General features: G+C 46.3%; 1 protein-coding gene and 1 long non-coding RNA gene across 2 annotated transcripts in view; one reads left to right on the top strand and one right to left on the bottom strand.

Moving 5' to 3' along the window:
- Nucleotides 1-7,460: 7,460 nt before the first annotated feature.
- Nucleotides 7,461-8,678, bottom strand: LOC102962694. Its single transcript, XR_446653.2, has 3 exons — nt 8,159-8,678; nt 7,986-8,056; nt 7,461-7,750 (listed from the first exon to the last, which is right to left on the bottom strand). It is a non-coding gene; the product is annotated as an uncharacterized LOC102962694 (long non-coding RNA).
- A 2,248-nt stretch (nt 8,679-10,926) lies between these two features.
- The window catches only part of DICER1 (dicer 1, ribonuclease III), a 70,209-nt gene continuing 55,875 nt past the window's right edge, over nt 10,927-25,260 (top strand). Inside the window, 1 exon segment of the mRNA XM_042990467.1 lies at nt 10,927-11,236. The gene's annotated coding sequence lies outside the window, so the exon portion shown is untranslated.

Below are 25,260 nucleotides of genomic sequence, written 5' to 3'. Positions count from 1 at the left end.
TTTCTCCCTGGCCCGGCACAGTCAAAGGTGAGGCAGCTCATTTTGACGGGGAACCTTAAGGAAATGTCATTCTTTTTTTTTTTTTTTTTTAAGGCTTATTTATTTTTTAGAGAGAGAGCATGAGCGAGGGAGGGAGAGAGAGAGAGGATCCGAAGCAGGCTCTGAGCTGTCAACACAGAGCCCGAAGCAGGGCTCGATCTCACGAACCCTGAGATCGTGACCTGAGCTGAAGTCGGATGCTCAACTGACCAAGCCACCCAGGCGCCCCAGGAAATGTCATTCTGAGTAGATCTGCGCGTTCTTGACACACGACTGGATTTTCCCTAAGAGAGGGGTGGGGGTGGGGGAGGAACTGAAGAAATGTTCCCACCGCCCGGTCGCCAAACGGCCGGGGAGAATACAAGAGATGCATAGTTCAATCTAAAAGAACTCACGTTTACTCAGGCATGTGGCGAAGCTCTGCGAAGTGTGTTGTTCACTTTCAGAGAGAACACTGCAGCCAAACCCGGGGCCTCACGAGACGCCACCCCGGAAGAGCGCACAGAAGCATGGGAGTGAGTTTGCTTGTCACTAGCCTACTGTATATCCTCTGCTGACCATTCAAGAGCCAGTTCGGTGACAGCGACTTCCAAAGAACAGCTGTCTCTTCCCTAAGGCTTCATTCATCCAGCAGGCTTTTATTGAACTACTGCTTTGTGCCTGGGACGGTACGAAGGACATGTGATCCAAAGAGGATCTGACATCTTTTCTGCTCCTGGTGCGGGCTGATCGCTGAAGTGGGAGACACAGGGAAAGGCTCTGCTTTGATACGAAGCATCTCAGAATCCTGCCAACGGGATTGTCGGCGTCTGGAGGGCACAGACCATATGCGATTCTCTCATTTCCCAGGGTGCCCAGCTCAGGAGTATGAGGGTAGAGAACCCTCATACTCAAGGCGTACTCAAATACGTGCTGCTACTTTTATTGAGTTGATTTCGGCGATTCTCGCTATATGTGTCTCTAATAGTCACGATGACCGCAACTCATGGTGCTAATACATTATTCACTGAATTCTCTCAACCTCAAGCCGCGGGTACTCATATTATTTACACTTTATGAAGGACAGGAATGACGCTCTGTAAGGTGGTCTTGTAAGAGACAGGGCTGGATTCCAGTCTCGACTGTCTGGAGACGGAGGCCAACCTCTCTCCTGCCGTACATGGTCCTGTGACCACATTTTCTGGAAAATTTGCTAAGGATCGATGAAACTTCAAGCTTTCTATTTTTCATAATCACTTGACTTGCAAGGATGGAGACGCAATTCAAATGGTTTTAAAAATATTGGGGGCCGGGTGCCTGGCGGGGCTCAGTCGGTCGAGCGTCCGACTTCGGCTCAGGTCATGATCTCGCAGTTTGTGAGTTCGAGCCCCGCGTCGGGCTCTGGGCTGACAGCTCGGAGCCTGGAGCCTGCTTCCGATTCTGTGTCTCCCTCTCTCTCTCTCTCTCTCTCTGTCCCTTTCCTCTCACACTCTGTCTCTCTCTCTCAAAAATAAATAAACACCAAAAACAAACTAAAAAAAAATGAAGCTGACTTTAAGGCTATCTTACAATGTCTCTGTCTCTGTCTTTCTGTCTGTCTCTCCTTCCTCCTCCACACCCTGTCTCCATCTCTCATCTCAGTCTTTTCTATTTTTTGGTGTCCTTGGCTTCCCCTGAAATGGGCCTTCTCCGCACGAGGGGAACACGGCTGCCAGGACCACACGCTTACGCCCACTGACCAGTGAGGCACTGGGATTCCTCTTCACCAATTCCAGGCACAAAAATCTTAGGGAAGGTTTTGATTGGCCGGGAGGGGGTCATGCGGCCAGGAGAAAAGTGAATTGTTCCAGCCTTCACACGGCCAGCTTTGAGATTAGGGGTGGGGTCTGTGCCTGGCAGTCCGTGGAATGATGCGGTCAGAGGTGGGATCGTGGGAAACAGAATTTCTACTTAAGAAAACATGGGCTGCACCAGGACAGACAAAGCAATGCGTGTGCATTGCTGCATAAGACATGTGCCGTTGACTCCTAGGTAGCTGATGTAGGTGTAACTTGCAATGAAACTGCGGAAGAAGGTACGTTTCGCTCAACTTTAAACAGAGGAGGGGACCTTCATACCAGTGGTGTGATAAGTCAATGTGGGCTGCATAGGGAATCACGCAGTCTTAGGTTTTGTTCTCTCCCTCTCTCCCTCTCTGCTCCTCCTCTCTCCTTCTTCCTTTCTCTTTTTGCTCTGTGTACACCGTGGAGACATAGAAATACGCACGGATGACACAGACAGCACCAGTTGTGTCCCCGAGAAGCTCCGCCTGGTGGGGCCCTGGCCTGGGCGTCGGGGCAGGGAGAAGAGAGAACACCACGTGGGCGGGGCCAGACTCAGAGGGGGCGTTGCTGTGAAAAAAACAAGGGTGGGCATTAACTCCAGTTGGGGGGCCCGGGGTCAGGGGTGGCCACCTGAGGAGGTGGCATTTGACTAAAGTGTGAAGGACAAGGGGCATTTGCAGGCACGGAGCAGGGGAGGCTTTCCGGCCAGTAGCTGTAGAACAACTGTTACAAAGGCAAGTCAAAACGTAGGGACCCAAACACCCTGCCTCTGGAAAGGAGAGTGTTTTCATGGCGGCACCAGGAGGCCGGTGTCCCCAGAGCATACGGAGCAAGCCGATCGGGGGAGCATGACCTGAGGCCAGAAACCCCGGTAGATGCTGGGTTCCTGGGGGACTTGAGTCCCAGCTAAGAAGTCATGGAAGGTTTGGAGCCCTGGAAAGATCCAAGCGAAGGGATTCACACCCAATAGCCTCTCTTTTTCCTCTGATTTATCAGGTAAGAGAGAAGGTCATTACTGGTCATTACAGTGGCTCCCACCGGTATCCAGCTTGGGATTGCCACTCCAGGGGTCACTTGCACCCATCCTGAGACCCCAGGGACGGCAGCAGCGTTGTGGGGTGCTATGGGCTGTGTTGCGGCCCCACAAAATTCATACGTTCAAGCCCTCATCACCAACCACCCTGAGAATGTGACTATAGGTGGAGACAGGGTCTTTACATTGGTGGTTAAGGTAAAAAGAGGTCAGATGGGTGCGCCCTGGTCCAGTCTGGCCTCGGAAGAAGAGGAAACGGGGCTGCCCCAAACGACACCAGGGATATGAGCGTGAAAGCAAGTTTTCTGGGGGTCCTTTTATGAGGTCACGAATCCCAGGCCCTCGTAAATCATGGGGGCTCCACCTCATGACCTAATCACCTCCCACAGGCCCCACCTCCTCCACCGTCATCTTGGGGGTTAGGGTTTCCACATCTGAATTTGGGGGACACGCATCGGCAGGACACAGCACACAGCTACATCTGCAGTGGCCTTGTTCCGATTGGCTTGGCTCGCATCACATGGGAAGGTGTCAGAGAACTTCATGGAAGGAGCTCTGGAGTGTGAGAACTCAAAGGAAAGACTGATCAGTTTTGTTGGTCTAGAAAAACAGGGAGGTGAATGGTAGTTTAAAGACGAAAGGAATGATAAATGTACCTAAACTCAATATTAAAGTCGATAGTTCTGTTTAACTGCATTAAAAGAAAATCTGGGGAAACCTGATTTTATAATTCTAAGCTCCTTGAAAAATGGCCCCCGTGCGAGTATTAATGCCCTGTGAATGTTGTTTACCAAGTAACAATTCAATACAAATTAAGAGTATACCATGTCTTTTTTCCCCCAATTAAAAAAAGCTAATGCCAAGATATGGGAAAATTGCTATAGTCCGATGTGAGGGAGGGGAAGGAAAGTCAATCAAATACCGTGACACTGATAAGGTTACCACAGGGCTATAATCTTTCTGTTGTTTTATTTTCCCCTGTCAGAGTGAAAAGATACTGAAACTCTATAGGGGAGCTATTCAGGGCGCTGGGAAAAGTGGCAAGTACTTTGGGGTTACTTTCCCTGGTAAAATACTGAATTGTCTGAAGGTCAGGCTTCTTTCCTTCTAAATTAAACAAGCCTCAGGGATTCAGTACTGATGTGAGTGCAAAAGACAGAATTGAATCAAAAGTCATCCCCCAAGACCAAGAGACGCCAAGATGCCAGGAGATGACTTAATTTTTACTCAAGTTTAAAGAGAGGCGTGGGGCGCCTGGGTGGCTCAGTCGGTTAAGCGTCCAAATTCAGCTCAGGTCACGATCTCGCAATCTGTGAGTTCGAGCCCCGCACCGGGCTCTGTGCTGACAGCTCAGAGCCTGGAGCCTGCTTTGGATTCTGTATCTCCCTTTCTCTGCCCTCCCCTGCTCACGCTTCTGTCTCTCTGTCTCGAAAGTAAATAAACATTAAAAAAAAATTTTTGTTAATAAAAGATGAAAAAAATAAAGAGAGGCGTAATATAATTATGATCTGGGACAGTGAAACAGGTATTGAATGTGTCTGACTGGTGTATTTTTCTCTACATTTTATTCCAACTGAAAATGTTACTTGAGTAGATTAAGGTTCACGTTTAGCTGTTTTCTTTATTTTGTTAAAAACAAAGCAAAATAACCTGTCTTTTCCTCTCTCTCTGACCCTCCCCTGCTCATGCATCGCACACCCACTCTCAAAATAAATAAATAGACTTAAAAAAAAAAAAAAGCAACATAACAACAAAAGTTTAACCATGTGGTAAAGACCGACAATCTTTTTTTTAAATAATTTTTTTAAGTTTATTTATTTTGAGAGATAGAGCATGTGAGCTTGAGTGGGGGGAAGGAGTAGAGAGAGGGGTAGAGGGAGAAGCCCGAGCAGGCTCTGTGCTGTCAGCACGGAGGCCGACGTGGGGCTCGAACTCACCAACCGTGAGATCAGGACCCGAGCTGAAATCAAGTGAGACACTGAGTGGACTGAGCCGCTCAGGTGCCCCGGGGATGCTAATCTCGACCACGGTTCACAAGGCCCTTTGGTCACATGGCAGAGCTCTGATGCCCAGCAGGGCTCCGTGGGACTTACACCTTCTGCTTCCCGGAAGACAGACTCCGGGTGAACTTGAAACCACCGCTATTCAAGGGGAGAGTAAAGCACACACATTTTTACCCTCCAAATGTGCCTAAGTCAGCTCCATGTCTCTCCCATTAGGACCGTCCGGGTCAAAGCCATCACTTCCTTACACTTTCGCAAATGAATCCTTCGATTTTGCGCTTCTCCGTTGTCTACACTGGCTGGAGTTAACATAAAAAAAAATGTGTATCTGGGGGCGCCTGGGCGGGTCCGTCAGTCAAGCATCCGACTTCCGCTCAGGTCATGATCTCGCCGTTCCCAAGTTCGAGCCCCACATCGGGCTCTATGCCAACAGCTCAGAGCCTGGAGCCTGCTTCGGATTCTGTGTCTCCCACTCTCTCTGCCCCTCCCCCTCTCAAGCTCTGTCTCTCTGTCTCTCAAAAATAAACATTAGGGGCGCCTGGGTGGCTCAGTCCGTTGGGCGTCCGGCTTCAGCTCAGGTCATGATCTCGCGGTCCGTGAGTTCGAGCCCTGCGTCGGGCTCTGGGCTGACGGCTCGGAGCCTGGAGCCTGCTTCCGATTCTGTGTCTCCCTCTCTCTCTGCCCCTCCCCCATTCATACTCTGTCTCTCTCTGTCTCAAAAATAAATAAAAAACATAAAAAAAAATAATAAACATTAAAAAAATTTTTTAATGTATATCTGATGTCATCACCGTTGGCTGAAAAACCTTTCTATGGCTTCTCCATCTGTGAAATGAAACAGTAAATCCTTAACATGACACACAAGTTCCTTCGTATTCTGGTGCCATTGCTCCTGGTTCTCGGGCCTTTGGACCCTGGGAGTTTCACCGATGGCCCCCTGGTCAGGCCTTTGGACTCGGACTGAATTACAACCCCAGCTCTCCTGGTTCTCCAACTTGCAGATGGCAGACTGTGGGACTTTTTGGCCTCTATGACGGGGTCAGCCAATTCCTATGAAAAATCTCCTCTTCTATTTCTCTCTCTCTACATCCTATTGGTTCTGTTTCTCTGTAGAACCCTGACTAATACAGAAGTGTGAAGAACTCCCATATTTCCTTTACCCTGAAACTCCATTCACTTGTCACCAATTACACCGATGATATCTTTTAGGGCCAAAAGATCCAAACCAAGCAAGGATTACACATCGCACTTACTCATCATATACCTTCAGTTTCCTTTGTTCTGGAAGTGTTTTTTAGTCCTTCTTCGATCTTCATAATCTTAAAATCTTCCAGTATGACAGGCCAGTCGTTTTGTGGGCTATCCCTCAACTTGGGTTTGTCTGGTGTTTCCTCATAAGATTCAAGATGCTCAGGGGCGCCTGGGTGGCTCCGTCGGTGAAGCGTCGCATTATTAGAAATACCAAATAGGGGCGCCTGGGTGGCTCAGTCGGTTAAGCGTCCGACTTCAGCTCAGGTCACGATCTCGCGGTCCGTGGGTTCGAGCCCTGCGTCGGGCTCTGGGCTGATGGCTCAGAGCCTGGAGCCTGCTTGGGATTCTGTGTCTCCCTCTCTCTGCCCCTCCCTGGCACACTCTCTCTCTCAAAAAGTAACACTAAAAAAAATTTTTTTAATGCGTGTAATGCAGTGTGGGGTGGGGCCCACTTTCTGTCTTGGACTACAGCTCCAGCTGTCGTGTCCCTGGCTGCTGGCCGAAGCAGACCTTGTCCGGTAGGGACCCTTGACACGGTCCACACACAATAGCTGTGCTTGGCCTGTGCTGTGTCACAACGGCAGTTCGCGGGATAGCGTGAGGACATGCTGCTGCTTCTCTGCGGTTAAGTTTCCCCCAATAAAGCCCATATTATAGCTGCGCCGTGTAGCACGCTTGGGGCGTACCTGTGACCTGTTGCCTGAAAGTTAACATTGAATACTTGAGTAAGGTGACGTCTGCTAGATTCTCTTTTGTAAAGTTCTTGTTTTTTAACTAAGAGTTATAGGGGAGATGCTTTGAACCTATGTAGCTATCCCATTCTTTGTCCAACTTTCACCCAGGAGATTTAGCAAACACTGATATTTCTTGTCTGATGATTGCCAAATGGTGATTTTCGAATTCCATCATTCCTTCTAAGTTTTTTTTTTTAAGAGAGTGATAGAGCATGCACACTCGAGGGGGGGGGCAGGGAGGAGGAATAGAGGGGGAGAGAGAGAGAGAGAGAAGGAGAGAGAGGGAGAGAGTCTTAAGTAGGTCCCGCACCCAGCACGGGGTCAGAGAGACCCTGATGTGGGTCCCGATCCCACAGCCCTGGGATCCTGGCCTGAGCTGAAATCAAGAGTTGATGCTCAATTCACTGAGCCACCCAGGAGCCCCTATTCCTTCCAAATTTCTAGTTGCATTCTATCCTAAGGAAGACCTGTCTCTTTTCTCCTCACTTATTCATTCATTAAACACACACACACACACACACACACACACACACACACACACACACATCAGCGTGGACTCATGGATCCTATTTTACTCCATGGGACATAATCTCCTACTATCATCATTTATTTTGATGTTCCAATTTCCCAGATTTGGCCAGCGGGAGTCCCTTCAAACGGACTACGTTGTTGTTTTGAAATGTCTCCTTCACTCTTCGAGCATTTTCGTGTTTTCTGGCACGACAAGAAGGTCCAGGCTCACTTACGCTTTCTCTGTCCCAACCGTGAAATCAGGTATTTCTTCAAGGATTCCCGGTTCCTTTTAGCAGAAGATGGTGTTTCAATCTGGATGTTAGGTGGTCTCCTGGATATAGGGCTGCTGCTCCAGGGTTCTTTCAGCGGACAGAGCTACAAGTATATATACATAGATATACTTTTACGTATACTGAAAGCCTTAGGTTCACATCAGTATCTCCAATTCCAACCTGACCACTCAAGCCTTCTTCTTTTCTCCTTTCAATATTTGTAACCCCATTCTCCAACAGTGAGGAATGTGGCTTCTGTGGTCCTCAATATAGTTTTTCATTTGCAGAGTCCCCTTGTATATACAATTGGCTGCCTGACTTTGCAGGACTGCACCCACCTTCCTTGTTTTGGCTCTGATCTCCACGCTGGGGTGACTTCCTAGCTGAATAGCGGGACGACTGTATTCTCCTGGGTAGATGGAAAAGCAGAGAGAACGAGTCAGTAGAGAAAGATACACAGATAAGTAGACACAGAGGGGAAAAAAAAATCATAGAAGGATATAGAGAGTACCTTTGAGTTCCTGAAAGCTTTCCAACTCCTGGGTCTACTCCTTTGCTGCAGCTGTATTCCTGCTCCCGGCTTCAGTGAGAAGCATCTGCAACCTTATGATACAGTTCTTCCCTTTTGGTTAAGCTACTTCAGGTTGGTTTCTGTGACTTGCAAACAAAGAGTCTTAAGCAAAGGTATATTTATATCCTGACTTGTCCTACAAAAAAAGAAAACAAATTACGGAAATAATCAGGGCAGAGGGAAAATAAAAAAATTTGCCCACCGAAAATGCATACCACGTGGTACTATACCGTTGCTTAACATGGGCTGAAATACTAGCTCCAAGATTTCTAGTGATCCAAACAAAGTGTGAAACACTCTCCCTGACAAGAGTTTATGTCTCTGGATTTAAAAACAAGCCTGCAACTGGAGCATGAATAGATAGATCATTGGAAGAAAATGCAGAGTCTACAAGTGAACCCTTCAACAAATGGCCAATAAGTGGCAAACCGTGTAGCCATCTGGAAGAAAAAGAATTCGGATCCATCACTCATCCCATATACTCAGTCGCTGCCAAATGCATGGATGTTTAATTGCAAAAGACTGGAGGTCGAAGTGCCCACCAATAGAGAATTAGTTAAATAAATCAAGGCACATCCCAGCAATAAAGTGTTATGGGGATTGAAAAAAAATAGCAAGGGGATGCCTGGGTGGCTCAGTCCGTTAAGCATCAGACTTCAGCTCAGGTCATGATCGCACGGCTTGTGAGTTTGAGCCCCGCGTAGGTCTCTGTGCTGACAGCTCAGAGCCTGGAGCCTGCTTTGCATTCTGTGTCTCCCTTTCTCTCTGCACCGCCCCCCCCCCCCACTCTGTCTCTCTCTCAAAAATAAGTAAACATTAAAAAATTTAAAAAAAATAGCACGGACCTCTGTATATATTGCTGCAAAATACCTTCATGATATATTATGTAAAGAAGGCAAGGTAAAGTAAGTGTGTAGAGCATGCTACCATTTTTGTAAATGAGGAAGTCTTGGCTTGTATGCACATGAAAAAATTCTTCTGATGAATGAGGAAGAAATATCTGCTTGGGGACAGGTGTGAGAGAGAGGTTCTTTCTACTATATACATTGTTATGCTGAGGGATGAACCATATGTATGTACCACTCTTTTTTTTTTTAATTAAAAAAAAAAAAAACTGGTGAAAATTAGACAAATCCGCTGATGGAGAAGACCAGCTAGTCTTGACAGATTGAACGGACAGCAGGAGGGGCTAAAAGTTTTACCTGCCCCCAAATTCCCACTGCTAGTGCCTATTTTCACCCTGAGAAGCCATCCTTTTCACAAAGGATTATCTCCCGAAAGCCTTTATGTGTGTTATCGGGGAGGTCTGTTGCCCGCAGTGCGGTACGCGTAAGAAACGTTTTTATGGAGGTCTGCCCAAAGCATTCTATTTCCTAATTTTGCCCATGAACATTCTATGTTAAGGCGAAACTCCAAGCCAAACTATGGTAGATGTATGATCAAAATTTGAGCACAGTAGTGATTGACAGCACGCCAGTCCGGAAGCCAGACTACCTGGGGCTCTAATCTCAGTTCATTTATTAGCTGTTGGAGGCTAGTCAGTTTCTCCATCTGTTAAAATGGGGCCAGTTACAATGCCCATCTCCAATTTATATCACGAGCATGTGCGCCTTAGGGCAGCCAGTCCAATGGCAACAAAATGTGGCCCACGTAAGACATCACAATTCTTCTAGCACAGCAAAAAAAAAAAGAAAGAAAAGAAAAGAAAAACAAGTGAAAATACTGTTTATCCCGCTGTGTAAAATACATGATCACTTCATGTCATCGGTAAGATTATTAGTGCGATGTCTTACAGTCTTTTTTTGGTAAAGCACATATACATCTAGGAGTTCCAACCAGCACATCCCACTTGGGACTGGCCAATTTTTAAGTGCTCAAGAGCCACACGAGGCTGGTGGCGGCTGTAGAACACCGGCTATCTAGCACGGAGTAGGTGCTGAGTGCTAAAGCTTAAGATCGGAAGCATCCCCTGCAGTGCACCAGCCTACCCCAGGAGTCCTCTGGAAGAGATGCCTACATTTGGGGGTAAATTAATAGGATTCTCTTTAAGCCCACGATTTACTGGACCTCCATCCACTCTTTAATTCACAGACACGAGGTGTGGCAGAGGGTTGCAACCTATGCAAAGGGACAATTTACATAAGCGCCCCCCCCCCCCCCCCCGTCTCCGTCCCATTATCCGGTTATTCCTATTCCGGGGCGGGGGTGGGGTCTGTTGTCTCCCCAAATGCGGAGGGCCCGGCACCACCACCGCGGGGGAGAAGCAGGCGAGTGGGAAGGCCCTTTAAAAAGGGGAGGCGGTGGTAAGAGGAGCGCTGAGCCTCCGGAGAACAATTACGGCCGTGGGGAAGGGCCACGTTTAGGGGGCGGTGGGTGTCAGAGGGGCAACGATGGAGGCGGACGAGTTCCGAGAGCCGGGAGGTTCTGCCGAGCCCGGCGAGCGCTCGCGGCCCCGGCGCGCGGGCCCAGGAGCGCGGCGAAGGCGCCGGGCCGCAGGCGGTGGGTCGCCCCGGTCCACTCCCGGCGCTGGGCCGCAAACGCCGCCTGGCTTCCGCCTCCCGCGTCCGCTGTCTCCCGGCTCCTGAATGGCTGCGGGGCCGGGATTAACCTTTCACCGCCGCGCTCTGTCCAATCACAGGCTCGCTCTCATGCCGGCGCGGGGCGAGCGGGGCCGAGCGGAGCGTGGGGGCGCGGAGGGGGCGGCGCGGGCGCCGGTGGGATTCTTCAAGCGGCTGTGCGCCGTTGCCGCGGGCCGTGCGCGGGCTGCGGGCGAGCCGGGCTCTGCGCAGTCTCCGCAGGCGCGGGCGGGAGGGGTCGAGGCGGAGGCGCGGCGCGGCGCAGGCTGCTCCAGGCCCAGGTGAATGGAGTAACCTGACAGCGGGGACGAGGCGACGGCGAGCGGGAGGAAATGGCGGCGGCGGCGGCGGCGCCAGGCGGCACCGGGAGGCCTGGGCTGTGACGCGCGCGCCGGAGCGGGGTCCGATGGTTCTCGAAGGCCCGCGGCGCCCCGTGCTGCAGGTGAGGCGGGCTCCCGCGGAGCCGCTTTGTGTGCGGGGCGGGGAGCGGCTGCGCCCGCCTCGGCGCGGAGGCCCGCGTGGGCGCCCGGGCCCGGACCCGCCGAGGAGGGCAGCCGGCGCGGGCAGATGGCGCGCGGCCTCGCCCGGTCCCGGGCGGCGCGGCCTGCGAGCCGGGCGTCCACCGGGCCGGGCTCCGCGCCGCCCGGCCCCTGGCGCCCCTCCGGAGTCGGCGCCGCGGAGGGCCGCGGTGCGGTCGCGCTGGCGGCGGCCGGGGCCGCGGAGCCCGCGCTGCCGCCCGCCGGGCCCGCGGAGAGCAGGCTTTGACAGGTCCGGTTACGCACGCGGGAGCGGTGCGGGACCCCGCGGCGGCGTCCGGGGAGCATCCTCGGGACCGCGCCGGGCCTGCTCGGAGGGCAGGGAGGCCGGCTGTCGTTGCTGGCGGGGAAGCGCGAGCCTTGGGGTCCCGCCCGGCGAGGATTGTTCGCGTTTATTGGCAGGTGACCAGATCTGGGTCCCCCGGGGCGGGTGGCCGGGGCCATCTTTTCGCCCCTCCCCTCCGATGTTTTTGTTGCCAGAACGCCTGAACCCTGCAGAGGAGCCTTTCTGGAGGGTTTTTCATCCCCGGGAAGTCGGTGTATGTTTTAGGTGAGCGCATCAGATTCATGGGGATGGTCTAGAAAAACCGAGCTGCCCCGAAGGCTTTGCCCGCAGCAGAGCTAACACACCCCGTAATGTGTCTTTAATTGCCCGGAGATTTGTAAAAACAAGGATGAGTGAGGAGTCCTTTGCTCTTCAGGGTTCAGTCTGTGCGTTTGTGAAGAAAAGTCATTCTTCCGGGGACCCGCTGCTGATCCACATGAAAAGTCTGAGCATTCTTAGGATTATCACGAGATAAGCATTCATCTTATTAAAGAGTAATTAACTTTGAAGCCTGTGCCGCTGGGAGGTGCTTCTGGCTTTGAATTTTCTGAATCTTTACCATCCCGATTTTCAGTTGTCTTCTGTTGCTTGTCTTTCAAGTGCAGCACACTCAGTGAATGGAAAAGGACGGGCGTTAGGAGTTAAATTACTTGGAAAGTACATATTTTTTAATGTGCTCTCGTAAGAGGTTCACTAAATTGAAAATGTATTGATGTAAACATGTCGTTTTCTCAGTAAGAACCCATCTGAATCGAGAGCTCCAACAAATTTTTTTTTTTTAACGTTTATTTATTTTTGAGACAGAGAGAGACAGAGCATGAACGGGGGAGGGGCAGAGAGAGAGGGAGACACAGAATCTGAAACAGGCTCCAGGCTCTGAGCTGTCAGCTCAGAGCCCGACGCGGGGCTCGAACTCACATACCGCGAGATCGTGACCTGAGCCGAAGTCAGACGCTTAACCGACTGAGCCACCCAGGCGCCCCGAGAGCTCCAACAATTTATTGGACGATGGATGATGGTGCAAGGATTCTGAATGAGACCGCGAGGAAGTAGTGATTTTAGGACTGTTAGTATTTGGGGGAGTGTCATTAATATCTAGGCTCTGGAATCATCAGTTTATTTCGCAGTGTTGTCTTTGGAGCCAGTTAGCTACCTGTGGCGTGTGTACGTTACATGGAATATGTGGTCTACACACAGACATATATGGACACGTGCATATAATTATTTCAGAGCTTCATTTTAGGTCACATAAAACTTACTCTCTTTATAGATTAGAACTACTATAAACATTGCTTGTAATATGATGGTCACTATAAACACTTAAATAGCAACATGGGTTAATGGATTTATCCATGGTATACACATGCTGTTTTAAGAAAAGATGTATTCATCAATTTAATTCGGGGAGAAAAGATCTTCTTTTCCTGCAGTTAGTTTAACGCGATCAGCTCACCATCAGAGGTTAAGTTCTGTCGACTGTATTATGCCTGCGACTCTTCTGTATGAGTTGGTACAGCAGGGTTTTTGCCATTGCCAAGTTTTCTTGTCTTGGGTTTAGAAGACGTTTTATTTTGATGTGGCTCCTGATTCTTACCTGGTAGTGATTTGGGGGGTGGTACATAGGTGGCAGCTCTTTCGGTGTAGTGCTGCCTTCTAGGAATGACGCTTATGACCCTGGGACTCTCCCCTGCCACCATCCCACGTGCGAGATGCTTGTTTCATTTGAGAAAGTAGGTATTTCGTAGAGGTTCCCTCACTTGTGACCCGGTTAACATCCTGTGGTCATTACTTGTGGCAAAGGAAAGAAAGGAAACGTTTATTGGTAAAAAGTGCCTCCTTCTTCTGTGCCAGGATGTTTCGGTTGCTTTTATATACCTGCTCCTTCAGACCTCCCTGAGACAAACGCAGTATCGTCCGTCTTTTACGTGCAAGGATATGAAGACTCCGATTATTGACCTGAGTTGTCAATCTAGAAGTAGCAGTCAGGAGTCAGTCGTGGCTTGATTTCAGAGTCCTTGCGTGTGGGCTCTTTGCAGTGCACTCCGTTACTGCGAGTGGATTTTAGGAGAAAACCTGTGTAAGACGCGGGTGAGTCCTGGGGTGCCTGGGTTGCTCAGTTGGCTAAGCATCAGTCTTCTACAGCTCAGGTCATGATCTCATGGCTCGTGAGTTCGAGCCCCACGTCGGGCTCTGTGCTGACAGCTTAGAGCCTGGAGCCTGCTTAGGATTCTGTATCTCTGTCTCTCTCTGCCCCGCCCCTGCTCAAGCTCTGTCTGTCTCTATCTCAAAAATAAAAGTAAAAACACTAAAAAAAAAGAAAAAAAAAAAGACAGGTAAGTCCTTAGTTAATATTTGTTGACGGGGCGCCAGAATGGCTCAGTCGGTTAAGCATCTGACTGGCTCAGGTCATGATCTCAAGGTCAATGAGTTTGAGCCCCGCGTCGGGCTCTGTGCCGACAGCTCAGAGCCTGGAGCCTGCTTCAGATTCTGTGTCTCCCTCTCTCCGCCCCTACCCTGCTTGTGCTCTGTCTCTTGCTGTCTCTCAAAAATGAATAAATGTTAAAAAAAAAAAAATTTGTTTTAATTGCTGAATGAATGGAACTTTTTCTAACCTTAAATATTCTGGTGACCCCTGATTATCGGAATCATTCATGTTTTTTTCTTTTTTCGTGGTAAAATCGGCATAACAGAATTTACCTTTTTAACCAATTTTAAATGAGCAGTTTGGTGGCGTTAAGTATACGTCTGTTTTGCAGTCATCACCATCATCCATCTTCAAAACTTTTTCATCATCTTCACCTGGAACTCTGTCCCCGTTGAACATTACCTCCCCATTCCCCCCTCCTCCCACACCTAGGCACCCCCATTCTTCCATCTCTGTGAATCTGACTGCTCCAGAAACCTAGTATATGTGGAATCATACAATATTTGTCCTTTTGTGACTGGCTTGTTTCAGCTGGCATAGTCTTCAGGGCTCATTCATGTTGTAGCATGGGTCAGACTCGCCTTTTTTTTTTTTTTTTTTTTTAATGTTTATTTATTTTTGAGAGAGAGAGAGATGGAGCGAGCGCAAGTGGGGAGGGGCAGAGAGAGAGGGAGACACAGAATCCGAAGCAGGCTCCAGGCTCCGAGCTGTCAGCACAGAGCCCGACGCAGGGCTCGAACTCACAAACCGTGAGATCATGACCTGAGCCGAAGTTGAACGCTTGCTTAACTGACTGAGCTACCCAGGTGCCTGTCTGACTCTCCATTTTTTTTTTTTTTTTTTTTTTAACGTTTATTTATTTTTGAGACAGAGACAGAGCATGAACAGGGGAGGAGCAGAGAGAGAGAGGGAGACACAGAATCTGAAACAGGCTCCAGGCTCAGAGCTGTCAGCACAGAGCCCGACGCGGGGCTCGAACCCACGGACCGTGAGATCATGACCTGAGCCGAAGTCGGACGCTTAACCGACCAAGCCACCCAGGCGCCCCCCGACTCTCCATTTTTAAGGCTGAATAATATTCCTTGTATATGTGTATACACGCCACATTTTTTTATCTGGTTTTTCATGGATGGACGCGTGGGTTGCTTCTGCCTTCTAGCCTTGTGACTAACGCTGCTGGGAGCATAGATGTTCAAGTGTCTGTTTGAGTCCCTGCCTTCACTTCTTCTGGGTATATACTCAGAAGCGGTCAGGCTGTTTCTTGATCATCAAAACGCTAGAGTCAGAAGTTACTGTAGTAGGAGTTTTCTGAGGGTTGCTCTAGGCAGTTACACTATCCTACAAATAATTCCCCTCTGTTCAGAGATGAGTTTAGTCTCCCTGAGTCCCAGGATGTACTCATTTTTATGATCTTGCTTCCTATCACTGCTTGGCGAGTAGATGTGCAAGGAAGTGAATTCATTCAGTTGATTCATCGTGGGGCTTTGGAGTGCTCTGATGCTGCCAGAGGACGAAACTGGGAAGGTCTGTGTTCAACTTGTGTAAACAGTAAGTTGAAGCCAAGTGATTTATCTTGTTTACCTTGTGCTCTCCCTTTTGGACATTCAAGAGTTTACTTTGTTCAGAAACGCCAGTGGATGTATGTGTGTTATACTGGGTCTTATTCACAAGTTTCTTTGGAATATTTTTTCCTATCGTTACGCACTTACAACTTGCCGAAGTAGGTGATGATCTTACGAAGCAGCACCCTGTCTTTTGCAGTCTACCTCCTGAGCCTGTGAGGTGGATCTTTTGTTCTTTATTTTCTGATTCTTTGATGTTCATCAAATCCTTTGCATGCTACAGGCTGATTTTTTTTTTTTTAGTTACAACTAATTTCCACTAAGGCGATTCTCGTGTTAGTACAGTCTGTGTAGACATAGCCATTTACTACTTTATTATTTGTCTACTTTGAGAAAGGATTTGAGATTGTCTTACACTGATGGACTGGTTTGAGAAGACCGAAAACAGTGGCCTAAGTGGAGGGGTGGAGTGTGGACGTTGCTGGAAGGAATTATCGGTGAGAGGCTGAGGGCAAGGACAGCCTCAGCATCTGCATGTAACCGAAGAGGTTTTTTTTTGTTGTTGTTTTGTTTTGCTTTTAATTTTTATTAGTCAAAGCAAAAGAGGAAACAGAACTAATTATATAGTCAGCATTGACTAATGAGAGGAAGTAAGCCAGGAGAAGCCGACTTCTCTCTCGTATGAAGAAGAATCCTTTGGATTCTTGCATAAAATGACATTAACAATAGATGGAGAAAATGTGTTGCATTTTGCAGATAGGGAAACATTTTGCACCTGCCATTTTAGAGAAAGCGGAGAAAAGCCTCAGGCTTCAGTAGTACAGGTGTGCCTCGTACTGGTAATTTGATTCGTCAGAGTTTAGTTAATTTATCTTTCAGGTGATGTCCCCGCAATATCAATGGTCTCATTCAGGCTTTTGACCGATGCTGAATCACGATCCAGTCACAAATGAACCCTTTTCTGGATAGCGTAGGCAGCCAGGATCTTCCAGATTCTCTCTGCCAGTCTTTAGGAACGTGTGTCAGTTGCCTTTCTTACATGGTGGTGTATACTCAGTGAATGAATACAGAGAGCAAGGCATTATTTTTGAGGTCAAGTCAAGCTGATGAAATTGAAATCTTCAGTCATATGAAAAGGCCTTTGTTAAAACAGATCGCCGAGTACAGAGTGGCTTTCTCGTTCATCTGAAATTGTCAATGAATTGTTAGGATTCTTTTTCATACACAAAGTTGCTTTACATTTTAAATAAGTGACTAAGAAGATGCCACAAGAAAACATTGTCAGAGGAGGTCCCTAAGCCTGTTACTGGAAAGAAGACAAAACAATTAAGCTTTGGCCCTAGCGTTCTCATCTTTGAGGCTCATGGTAATAGTAAGTGTTGGCTGCGTTAAGGTTGATAAGATAGTAAGGGTGGAATAGTGCCTGGCATAGAAGGTGCTCAGATTTGCCTAATGAATTGATTAATTTATATTTACTTTTTTTTTGGAGTCGTCCTTAGAAGCCAAGATAGATTTACGGAGCACGATATTGCTTGTGTATTAAGGCTTTTAGAAAGATCATCGTTCTTCTTCTTTTGGACAGATCATGCCATCTGTCCTTGAATCTGATTCTTGATTCTCCTCCATTTGTGATGTACATATGATTAAGTGCGTAGAAACATTGTGGACCAAGAGAAGTGTTAAGAAACTCACAGAAGAAAATTGCTATAAAAATCGGGAGTTGTACCGGTATCGAAAGCATTCTCATTGTTGAGGCAGCCTGACTGTGGTTGTTGTGACGTTGCTTCTGTTTTTGCCGACAGCCCGATGTACGCAATGAGGTAGCGATTTAAAAAAACACGTTTGGAAAATTCCTCTGGGAATTAGGTGTCTACAAACCCATTCAGAATTTCAAAAACGATGTATTGAACTCAAATAACGAGAGGAGGATCTCAATGTAAAACTCGATCTTTGAAATGATGTAGAAAGGTTCTTTGACCAAGGAGTTAGATCAGCAAGACGATTGGAAGGGGAAAAGAAAGGCAGCAGCAGACTTATCTAATACTTTGAGATTCCAGGACTTGTGTCTTTCTGTTGGTTACGGCCTAGGAGGGCAATTAACCTGTCAAACCCAAAGATTTGAAGGCCTCTGATCAGTGGTATTTTAAGCTTTTTCCACCTTGGAGAATTAAAGATTAATGTTTTACTATAGCATCATAGGGATGTTTGCACTGTATCAAATAGTGCAGCCATCTATCTGACTTGGGTGTCTGTAATAGAGATAGCAAGTGTAATAATGCCTTTATATTGCTAACTCTCCCTAAGTAACCATTATCCTCCTATTATGCATGAATAAAACATCATCCTTGAATCTGTATTTCACACCATCATGAACTGTTTATATATCTGTCACACATCCTTGGTGTAGGCCACTGGTTCTTACTCTGTAGACAGAGACTACGGATTTGATGAAAGATGTGAATCTTATTTCCAGAAAAACGTACATACTCATAATTTCACATAAAATTATACGAGGTGCAGGGATCCCTCCTGAATCCTATCTGCACGTGCTTGCTTAGGCCGTGTCTACACAAAGACAACTAATAGGTTAACTAAGGAGCAGTGACGAAATTCTGGATGGTTGACGCACAAGTTCCACACGATGGATGGAATCGAACGAACAGTGCAGAATAACGTGTGGTCGAGAAACCTCTGTTGTAGTTGGCTTGACTTCTAAATGACTAGCCGTGTGGTAAGCGCAAGTCACCTTGGCCTTTCTAGATTTTAACTTTCTCGCTGGTAAAATGAGAACATTTGCAAGCCTCTAAATATCTTCTAGTCAGTAGTCTTTAAGGCACCCCTAGAACTCCGGGACCTCTCCATTTCAAGCGGAGGGTTTCGACTGAACATGAGGCATGGAAAAGAGAGGCTGCATTTTTCTTGAGTATTAAGGTTTGTATACAGGGACCACGGGAAAGGAGACCATGGAATTGTGGGCGGGTCTGAGCAGGGAATGTAAAATGCAAACGTGGAGAAATTGTCTTGAAAAGTATAGAGAGAGCCAGATTTTGCCTTGACCGGATGGCAGAATCTTTCAGACACAGTTGAGACTTTTCGTCGTCTGTCTCTGCTTCCAGTACAGCTCAGTAAATGTTGGTGAATGAGGAGAAAATTTCACAGAAGCGGTTTGAAGCCTTCTACCCGACCAGTATGGTGAGGAGCCAGTAACCCATCAGGAGGCCCTGGGTACTATTAATGAGAAGAGTGTCTACTGGGAACCCTGGTACTTTAATTTTAAAAGCTTTTATTTTGTGTTGAACACTGTACTGAGAGCACCTAGCTTTTTTCCCAGTCTTGTATAGCTAAACATTAAAAAGGGAAACTCCCAAACTTCTCAATCTTTAGATGTACCTGCTGCATATACTAAACCCAAGTGATTTATTGATCTTAGGCCAAACATAATTTGGGGTGTGTTTATTCTTTTATTTTTTTATTTTTGATAGAGACAGAGCGTGAGCAGGGGAGGGGCAGAGGGAGAAGGAGACACAGAACCCGAAGCAGGCTCCAGGCTCCGGGCTGTCAGCACAGAGCCCGACGCGGGGCTCGAACTCACAAATTTCAAGATCATGACCTGAGCCGAAGTCGGATGCTCAACCGACTGAGCTACCCAGGCGCCCCAGTAATTTGGGGTGTTTTAAGGAAAAGGCAGAATTTTGTTGCTAAGAATATGTAAACAAATGATTAAACAAACCAAACCAAACAAAAATCACCTAAGGCATTTGAGTGCAGTAGGTAAAATGAGCTGGAGGTAAGGCAAAAGCTGTAATTTCTTGTCTAAATGCAGTTAGCACCTTCAAAGGAATGATTCTTTTTTTGCTTATCTGATACATGCCTTTAGTGTTCAGCCCTTCTTCGCTACAATATGGGAAATAGTCACTGCCAAATAGTGCTTCCCTTTGGGGATATAAAAAATTCCCATCGACATATGATGCAGTTCTGAAGGAGAATGTTGTTTTGACACTCAGTCTTTGTAAACACCTAGCTTTTGTGTTGGTGAACATTAGGAAAAGAGAATTCTGGGAAGTTTGTTTTACTTGTGAGCTGGGTCTGTACTTTCGCCAAGAATAGGGAAAGAAGTAATTGTTTTAAAGCCTTTCTTTAAAGCACGTGCACAAATTTGCACACACATAGCGCGCGTACATATACACGTATAATACACGTATACGTGTATGAAGCCTGTATTATCTAGGTCTCTGCAGCAGACGCTCGGTTAAAGTGCTTACTTGTGTTTTCTGTATCGAGTGAAGACCAAAATCACACAGTGCATGGTAGTTTCGGAAATATTAATTTCTCTAGTTTATTTCACCATGTCTGAACCCCCTTCATGATAGTAGTCTCGTTTCAGGTAGTACTTTTCATTCTACTAGAGAAGTTCGTTTTGTAGTGTTTGTATCAGGTAGTCAGTTGTGTTTAGTCATCAGTCGAATGGAACAAACATACTAGAAGAAATGGCGGGATATGTGGTCAGTTATTGTGTGTTTATCGAGCACCTGTGTTCCTAGACTAGAAAGGCAGAGAGGAATGTCAGTGGCCAGGGCTGATTTCAGCTGCCAGCGGCTTTAAAATTAAAGCAGTATTTTTACTTAAATGTGTTTATGCAGATTCAGCTGAAAATGAAACATTCAGTTTGCTTCTGTTATTTTTAAATTGCATTTTACTTTTTTTCAATCCCCTGGGGAGATTAAAGGGACCATATCCAGGAGCACCTTATTTTGACTAGCAAATCGGTGTTAATAGACCCCTCCTTTGAGATTATCGAGTATTGTGTATTGTGGAAATAAGTTGGGAGTCAGAATTCAGGTAGAATTCCACCTCTCCCATTTATTTATTGGTCAGTTGGCCTTGGGTAGGTTATTTCAAATCCCTGTACAATGGAAATGACACTTGCTTCAGGGCTGTTTGGAGGATTCAATTAGATAATAGATAATTTAATGCTCCATTAAGGTAAATCTTCTCCCTTCCCTCTTCCTGTGGGAACTTCCGGTATTTCATAGGTACCATGGTAAATGAAGAATTTTTGCATATTGTATTAAGGATTTTTACTTCTCTTTTAAAATAAACTTTAAGTGAAATCAGTTTCAGCTGATAAACAGGAAAGTACCTAAATCACAAGGATGTACAAAGTGAACACGCCCAGATCAAGAGCAGATATGACCAGTATTTTACAAGCTCCTCTCCCAGGCAATTACACCCCCGCCCGCCCCGGTCCCCTGCCCAAAAAAAAAAAAAAAAAAAAAAAAAAAGCAAACGCCGTACTGACTTTTCCTTATTTCTAACTTTATGGTAGTAGAAGTTATATGGTATGATTTTGTGTTGGAATTTTGTGTTGGGTCGCTTCACTTAACATCTGAAGTGTGTGAGATTCACAGTATTCTGTTGTGTGAATATGTCCATGTTTACTTGTCTGTTGTATTGTTATTGGACACTTGTCTTGCTTTCAGTTTTGGCTGTTAGGAGTAGTGCAGTTCTTTTGCATGTTTTTTGGTGAATATGTGTCTATTTCAGTCGGCGTTCACTTAGAACGGAATTATTTGGGTTATGGGATATGCGTATATTCAGGGCAGATACTTCCAATTTACAGTTCTACTAGACTTGTATGAAAGTTCTCTAAGCGTCACATCCTTTCCCACACTGGATACCATGTGTCGTCATTTTGACCGTTCTGATGGGTGTGGTAGTAGCTCATTGTGGCTTAATTTGCATCCTTCTAATTGCTTCTGAAGGTTATTGGCCGTTTGGTACCCTGTGCTGGGAAGTCCTTTGCCTACGCTCCATTTGCTTCTCTGCCTGTTCCTTACTGATCTGTAGAGATTGTTTCCGTGTCTCCTACCCTGGCTTGCCTTTTCACTCTTAATCGGATCATATCATAAACAGACATTTTTAATTTCGACGCAGTCCACTCTGTCCATTTTTTTCCCTGTATGATTAGTACTTTCAGCGTCTCGTCTAAGAAATTGTTGCTTACTCCAAGGACATGAAGGTATTCTCTTAAGTTGTTTTCTGAAGACTTTATTGTTTTACGTTGCACGTTTAGAACTACAATCCAGCTGGCACTGATTTTTGTGTATGACTTAGGAAGGAGTGAAGACTCACTTTTCCATCTGGATACACAATTAACCCAGTTGTTATTTGAAAAGACCGTCCTTTTTGTACTACACTACAGTGTTGTTTTTGCCATTAATTAAATAACTCGTATGTTTGGGTCTGATTCCATGGCCTGTTCTGTTGCATTGTTTTGTGCCATTACCCACACTGTCTTATGTATTGTAGCTTTATATTAAATATTAATAAATCAGTTGACCTTTTTTTTTTTAGAGAGAGTGCACATGCACTTATGCTCATGTGTGAGCGGGGGAGGGGTGGGGGGGGGAGAGAGAGAGAGAGAGAGAGAGAGAGAGAGAGAGAGAGAGAGAATCTTAAGCAAGCGCCATGCTCAGTGCAGTGTCTGATGTGCGTCTTGATCCCACTACCCTGGGATTGTGACCTGAGCCAAAATCAAGGGTCAGATGCTCAACCGACTGAGCCACCCGGGCACCCCTAAATCAGTTGACTCTTGAGTGTTAAGCCATCCTTGCATTCCTGTGATAAACTAACTGGTTGTGATGCATGATCCTTTTTATACATTCCTGGATTCAGTTTGCTAACATTTTGATTAGTATTTTTACACTTTTGGTTTGAGAGATAGGTCTGTAGTTTTACTTTTACCATGATCTCCTTGTTGGATTTTGTTGTCGAGTTTATGCAGGTCTCACGGAAAGAGTTGGAAAGGATCCCTTTTCATTTCCGTCCTCCCGAAGGGTTTGTTGTTAAGATTGTAGTTGTTTCTTTAAATGTTTAGAAGAATTCACTCTAGTGAAGCCATCTGGGCTTGGGAGTTTTTAATAATCTTTTTTTTTTTTTTTTTTTTTTTTTAAAGCTATAGGCCTCTTCAAATTTTTTGTTGCTTTAGATGTTAATTTTGGTCGGTTTTGTTTTTCAGGGAATTTGCCCCCTTCTGAAGTACTTTCTTTAGTGGCTACTAAGATGTAACTGATACTAAAAATAGAAATAACCAGATAAAACTTTGCTCCACTTGGAAAAATTGCAACTTTTTAAAGAGATTGTTAAGTGATTTAACATGAAGAATACTCTTCATTGTGGTTCATGGAAGAATAAGCAGTGGTTAATGCCACTCAAATTAAGTTTTTTAAATACTCTTCCAGTTCGGGCACAAGTGTGATTTATGTGGACAAAGTTAGTTCCCTGAAAACAAATTATATTCAAAAGCTATTGTTATGTGGAATCTGTAATTAGATTCGGAGCTAAATTTTTAATCTTTGACCACATTGCATTTTGGATTAATTTGACTAGTGACTTATAATTTAACATGTTCTTGGTTCTTTGCAGGATTGTTTCTAAGTGATAGTAAAAATAAAAATAAGTCGTTAAAGTAGGAAGTAATAGCACCTTAAAAACATTTTGGGAGTGGGGCAGTCCATATTGAAATAACCTCTAGGATTGGTTCTTAGTGGTAAGAATTGTCAGCATTTATTCATTCAAAAAGATCCTGCTTGTGCCTGGCACCCCAGTTGGTTCTGGATATATAGATTTACTGTCTTTAACTGAAACTGTTGACTTTCTGAAAAAGTGGCACTCGATGAGACCTACAGTTGAGGCTGAGGGATGGGGGGGGGGTGGTATATGCAAAGGCTCTGGGGTAGAAAGGCCCTTGGTGGATGTGTTTGCAGGGAGGAGGTAGAATTACACAAGTCCCAGTTAGAGATGGATGCAGGGCCGTGTGCAGTAAGGATTTTGGATTGTATCCTCTAAGTGCAGAGGGAATGCATTGAACTTTTGAGCCATCTTGCTATACTGGTTTGACTCATGTTTTCCCTATACCTAGTTACATGGTGCTTTGAGCTCCATTAATATTCTTCTCTTGTTTTTAATCGCTTTCTTTTCTTCCCCCTACCTAGGACTGATGGTTTTTGGTAGTCCTTGGCAGGAGGTTGGGTCTGGCAAATAGCAAACATTTACTCATGCTTTTGGTGTTGAGTGCATTCAGACAGTTCACTTACTGCCTCGGTCCCTTACAGACCTCAGGCTTTATCCATACAATAAGGCGGAAGCAGATGTAGAAAATTCTAAAACACATTTGGGGTGTCCTAGTGGCTTTGCTGGGTTCTGGTAGTATAGGAGGTTAACAACACATTGCCTTTGCAGGGTTTGGTAGCTGCCGGTTTTTTGCCTTTGGTCTAGTGTGGATTCTTTTCTATGTTTTTTTTTTCTTTCTTTCTTTTAAGAGGGTTGTAAATATTCTGAAAGATGTGAGCCTGCACGTGTAGTTTTGGTTCCTGCTTCTTTCCCATCCTTTGTAGTCCCCAAATATGTCAATAATGTCACATGGTCTTAATTGTGCCTCACGCAGCGTGTTCTTTAGTGAGGCCCTTGCAGTGTTTCACCTCCTCCCCCCAGTACCCAAGTTCTCTTTTTCACGCCTAACACTGTATCTATTTTTTTAGTGATTTGCCTATGTGATGTAGCCACTGAATTAAATGTAGGTGTTGTGGGATGATGTAGGAGAGAGAGAGGAGCCAGAGGCTGACAGCTCCACAGACAGTTCCCGTTGTAGACCCGAGGGGCTCCCGGGTGGCTCAGTTGGTTAAGTGTCTGACTTCGGCTCACACCATGATCTTGCCATTCGTGGGTTCGAGCCCCCTGGCGGGCTCTTTGCTGACAGCTTGGAGCCTGGAGCCTGCTTCAGATTCTGTGTTTCTCCCTCTCTCTCTCTGCCCCTCCCCAACTCGTGCTCTGTCTCTCTCTCTCTCTCTCTCAAAAATAAATAAACATTAAAAAAAAAAAAAAGAAATAAGGCAGAGGCTGACAGGCAGATGAGGTCATGTGCCCAAGATCTCATAGCTTACAAATGGATCCCGTCACCACTCTGACTTTGGAGCCCACTTCTTTTCCCCTCTTATCTGGATTCTTTCTGTAATGTGTGTGTTCTGGGTTTAATTGTAACTGAGTGAAATAAGGGCGGTGACCTCAGGAGGCTGCATTTGTTCTGATGCTGCTTCTCTTCTCTTTTTTGAAGCATCTCTCGAATTTCCATAATGGACATATATTTTTTTAAATTGTATTTAGCGGTAATGAATCTCCATCTTTCTTATTAGATCAGGTTTTGGAACAGCCTGAAGTTCTCTTGATCACCAAGTGTGGATCTCCAAGTAGAGATGAGGTAGCCAAGGATAGAGAATCATCCCGAGAGAGAGAGTGACCAGCCATCCTGCCTCCTCCACGGTTGGGATAAGTGGGTGCCTAGTGCCCGGGACAGGGGACTTGCAGTGTGCAAATAGAGAAAGTTCCTGTATGAGTAGAGGCAGTGATTACAACGAGGAAAAGGAAGGTCCGTTCTAAAGGAAAGAGTAGACTTCAGAAGTTCCTTGTTTTGTCCGTCACCGCTCCTGCCTCTGGGCCTTGGAGGGCCTCATACACAGAGCCCTTGGCCGAGATGAACTAGGTGGGAGCCCTTGGCGTGTGCTGAGACTAGAAGAGCAGAGGCCCAGATCTTGTTGGAGCCCTCGGGTTCTCGGCCCTGGT

Source organism: Panthera tigris, chromosome B3, assembly GCF_018350195.1.
Source record: "Panthera tigris isolate Pti1 chromosome B3, P.tigris_Pti1_mat1.1, whole genome shotgun sequence".
Taxonomy (NCBI): domain Eukaryota; kingdom Metazoa; phylum Chordata; class Mammalia; order Carnivora; family Felidae; genus Panthera; species Panthera tigris.
Note: the sequence above shows the minus strand (reverse complement) of the source record. Positions and strands in the feature narration are given on the sequence as shown.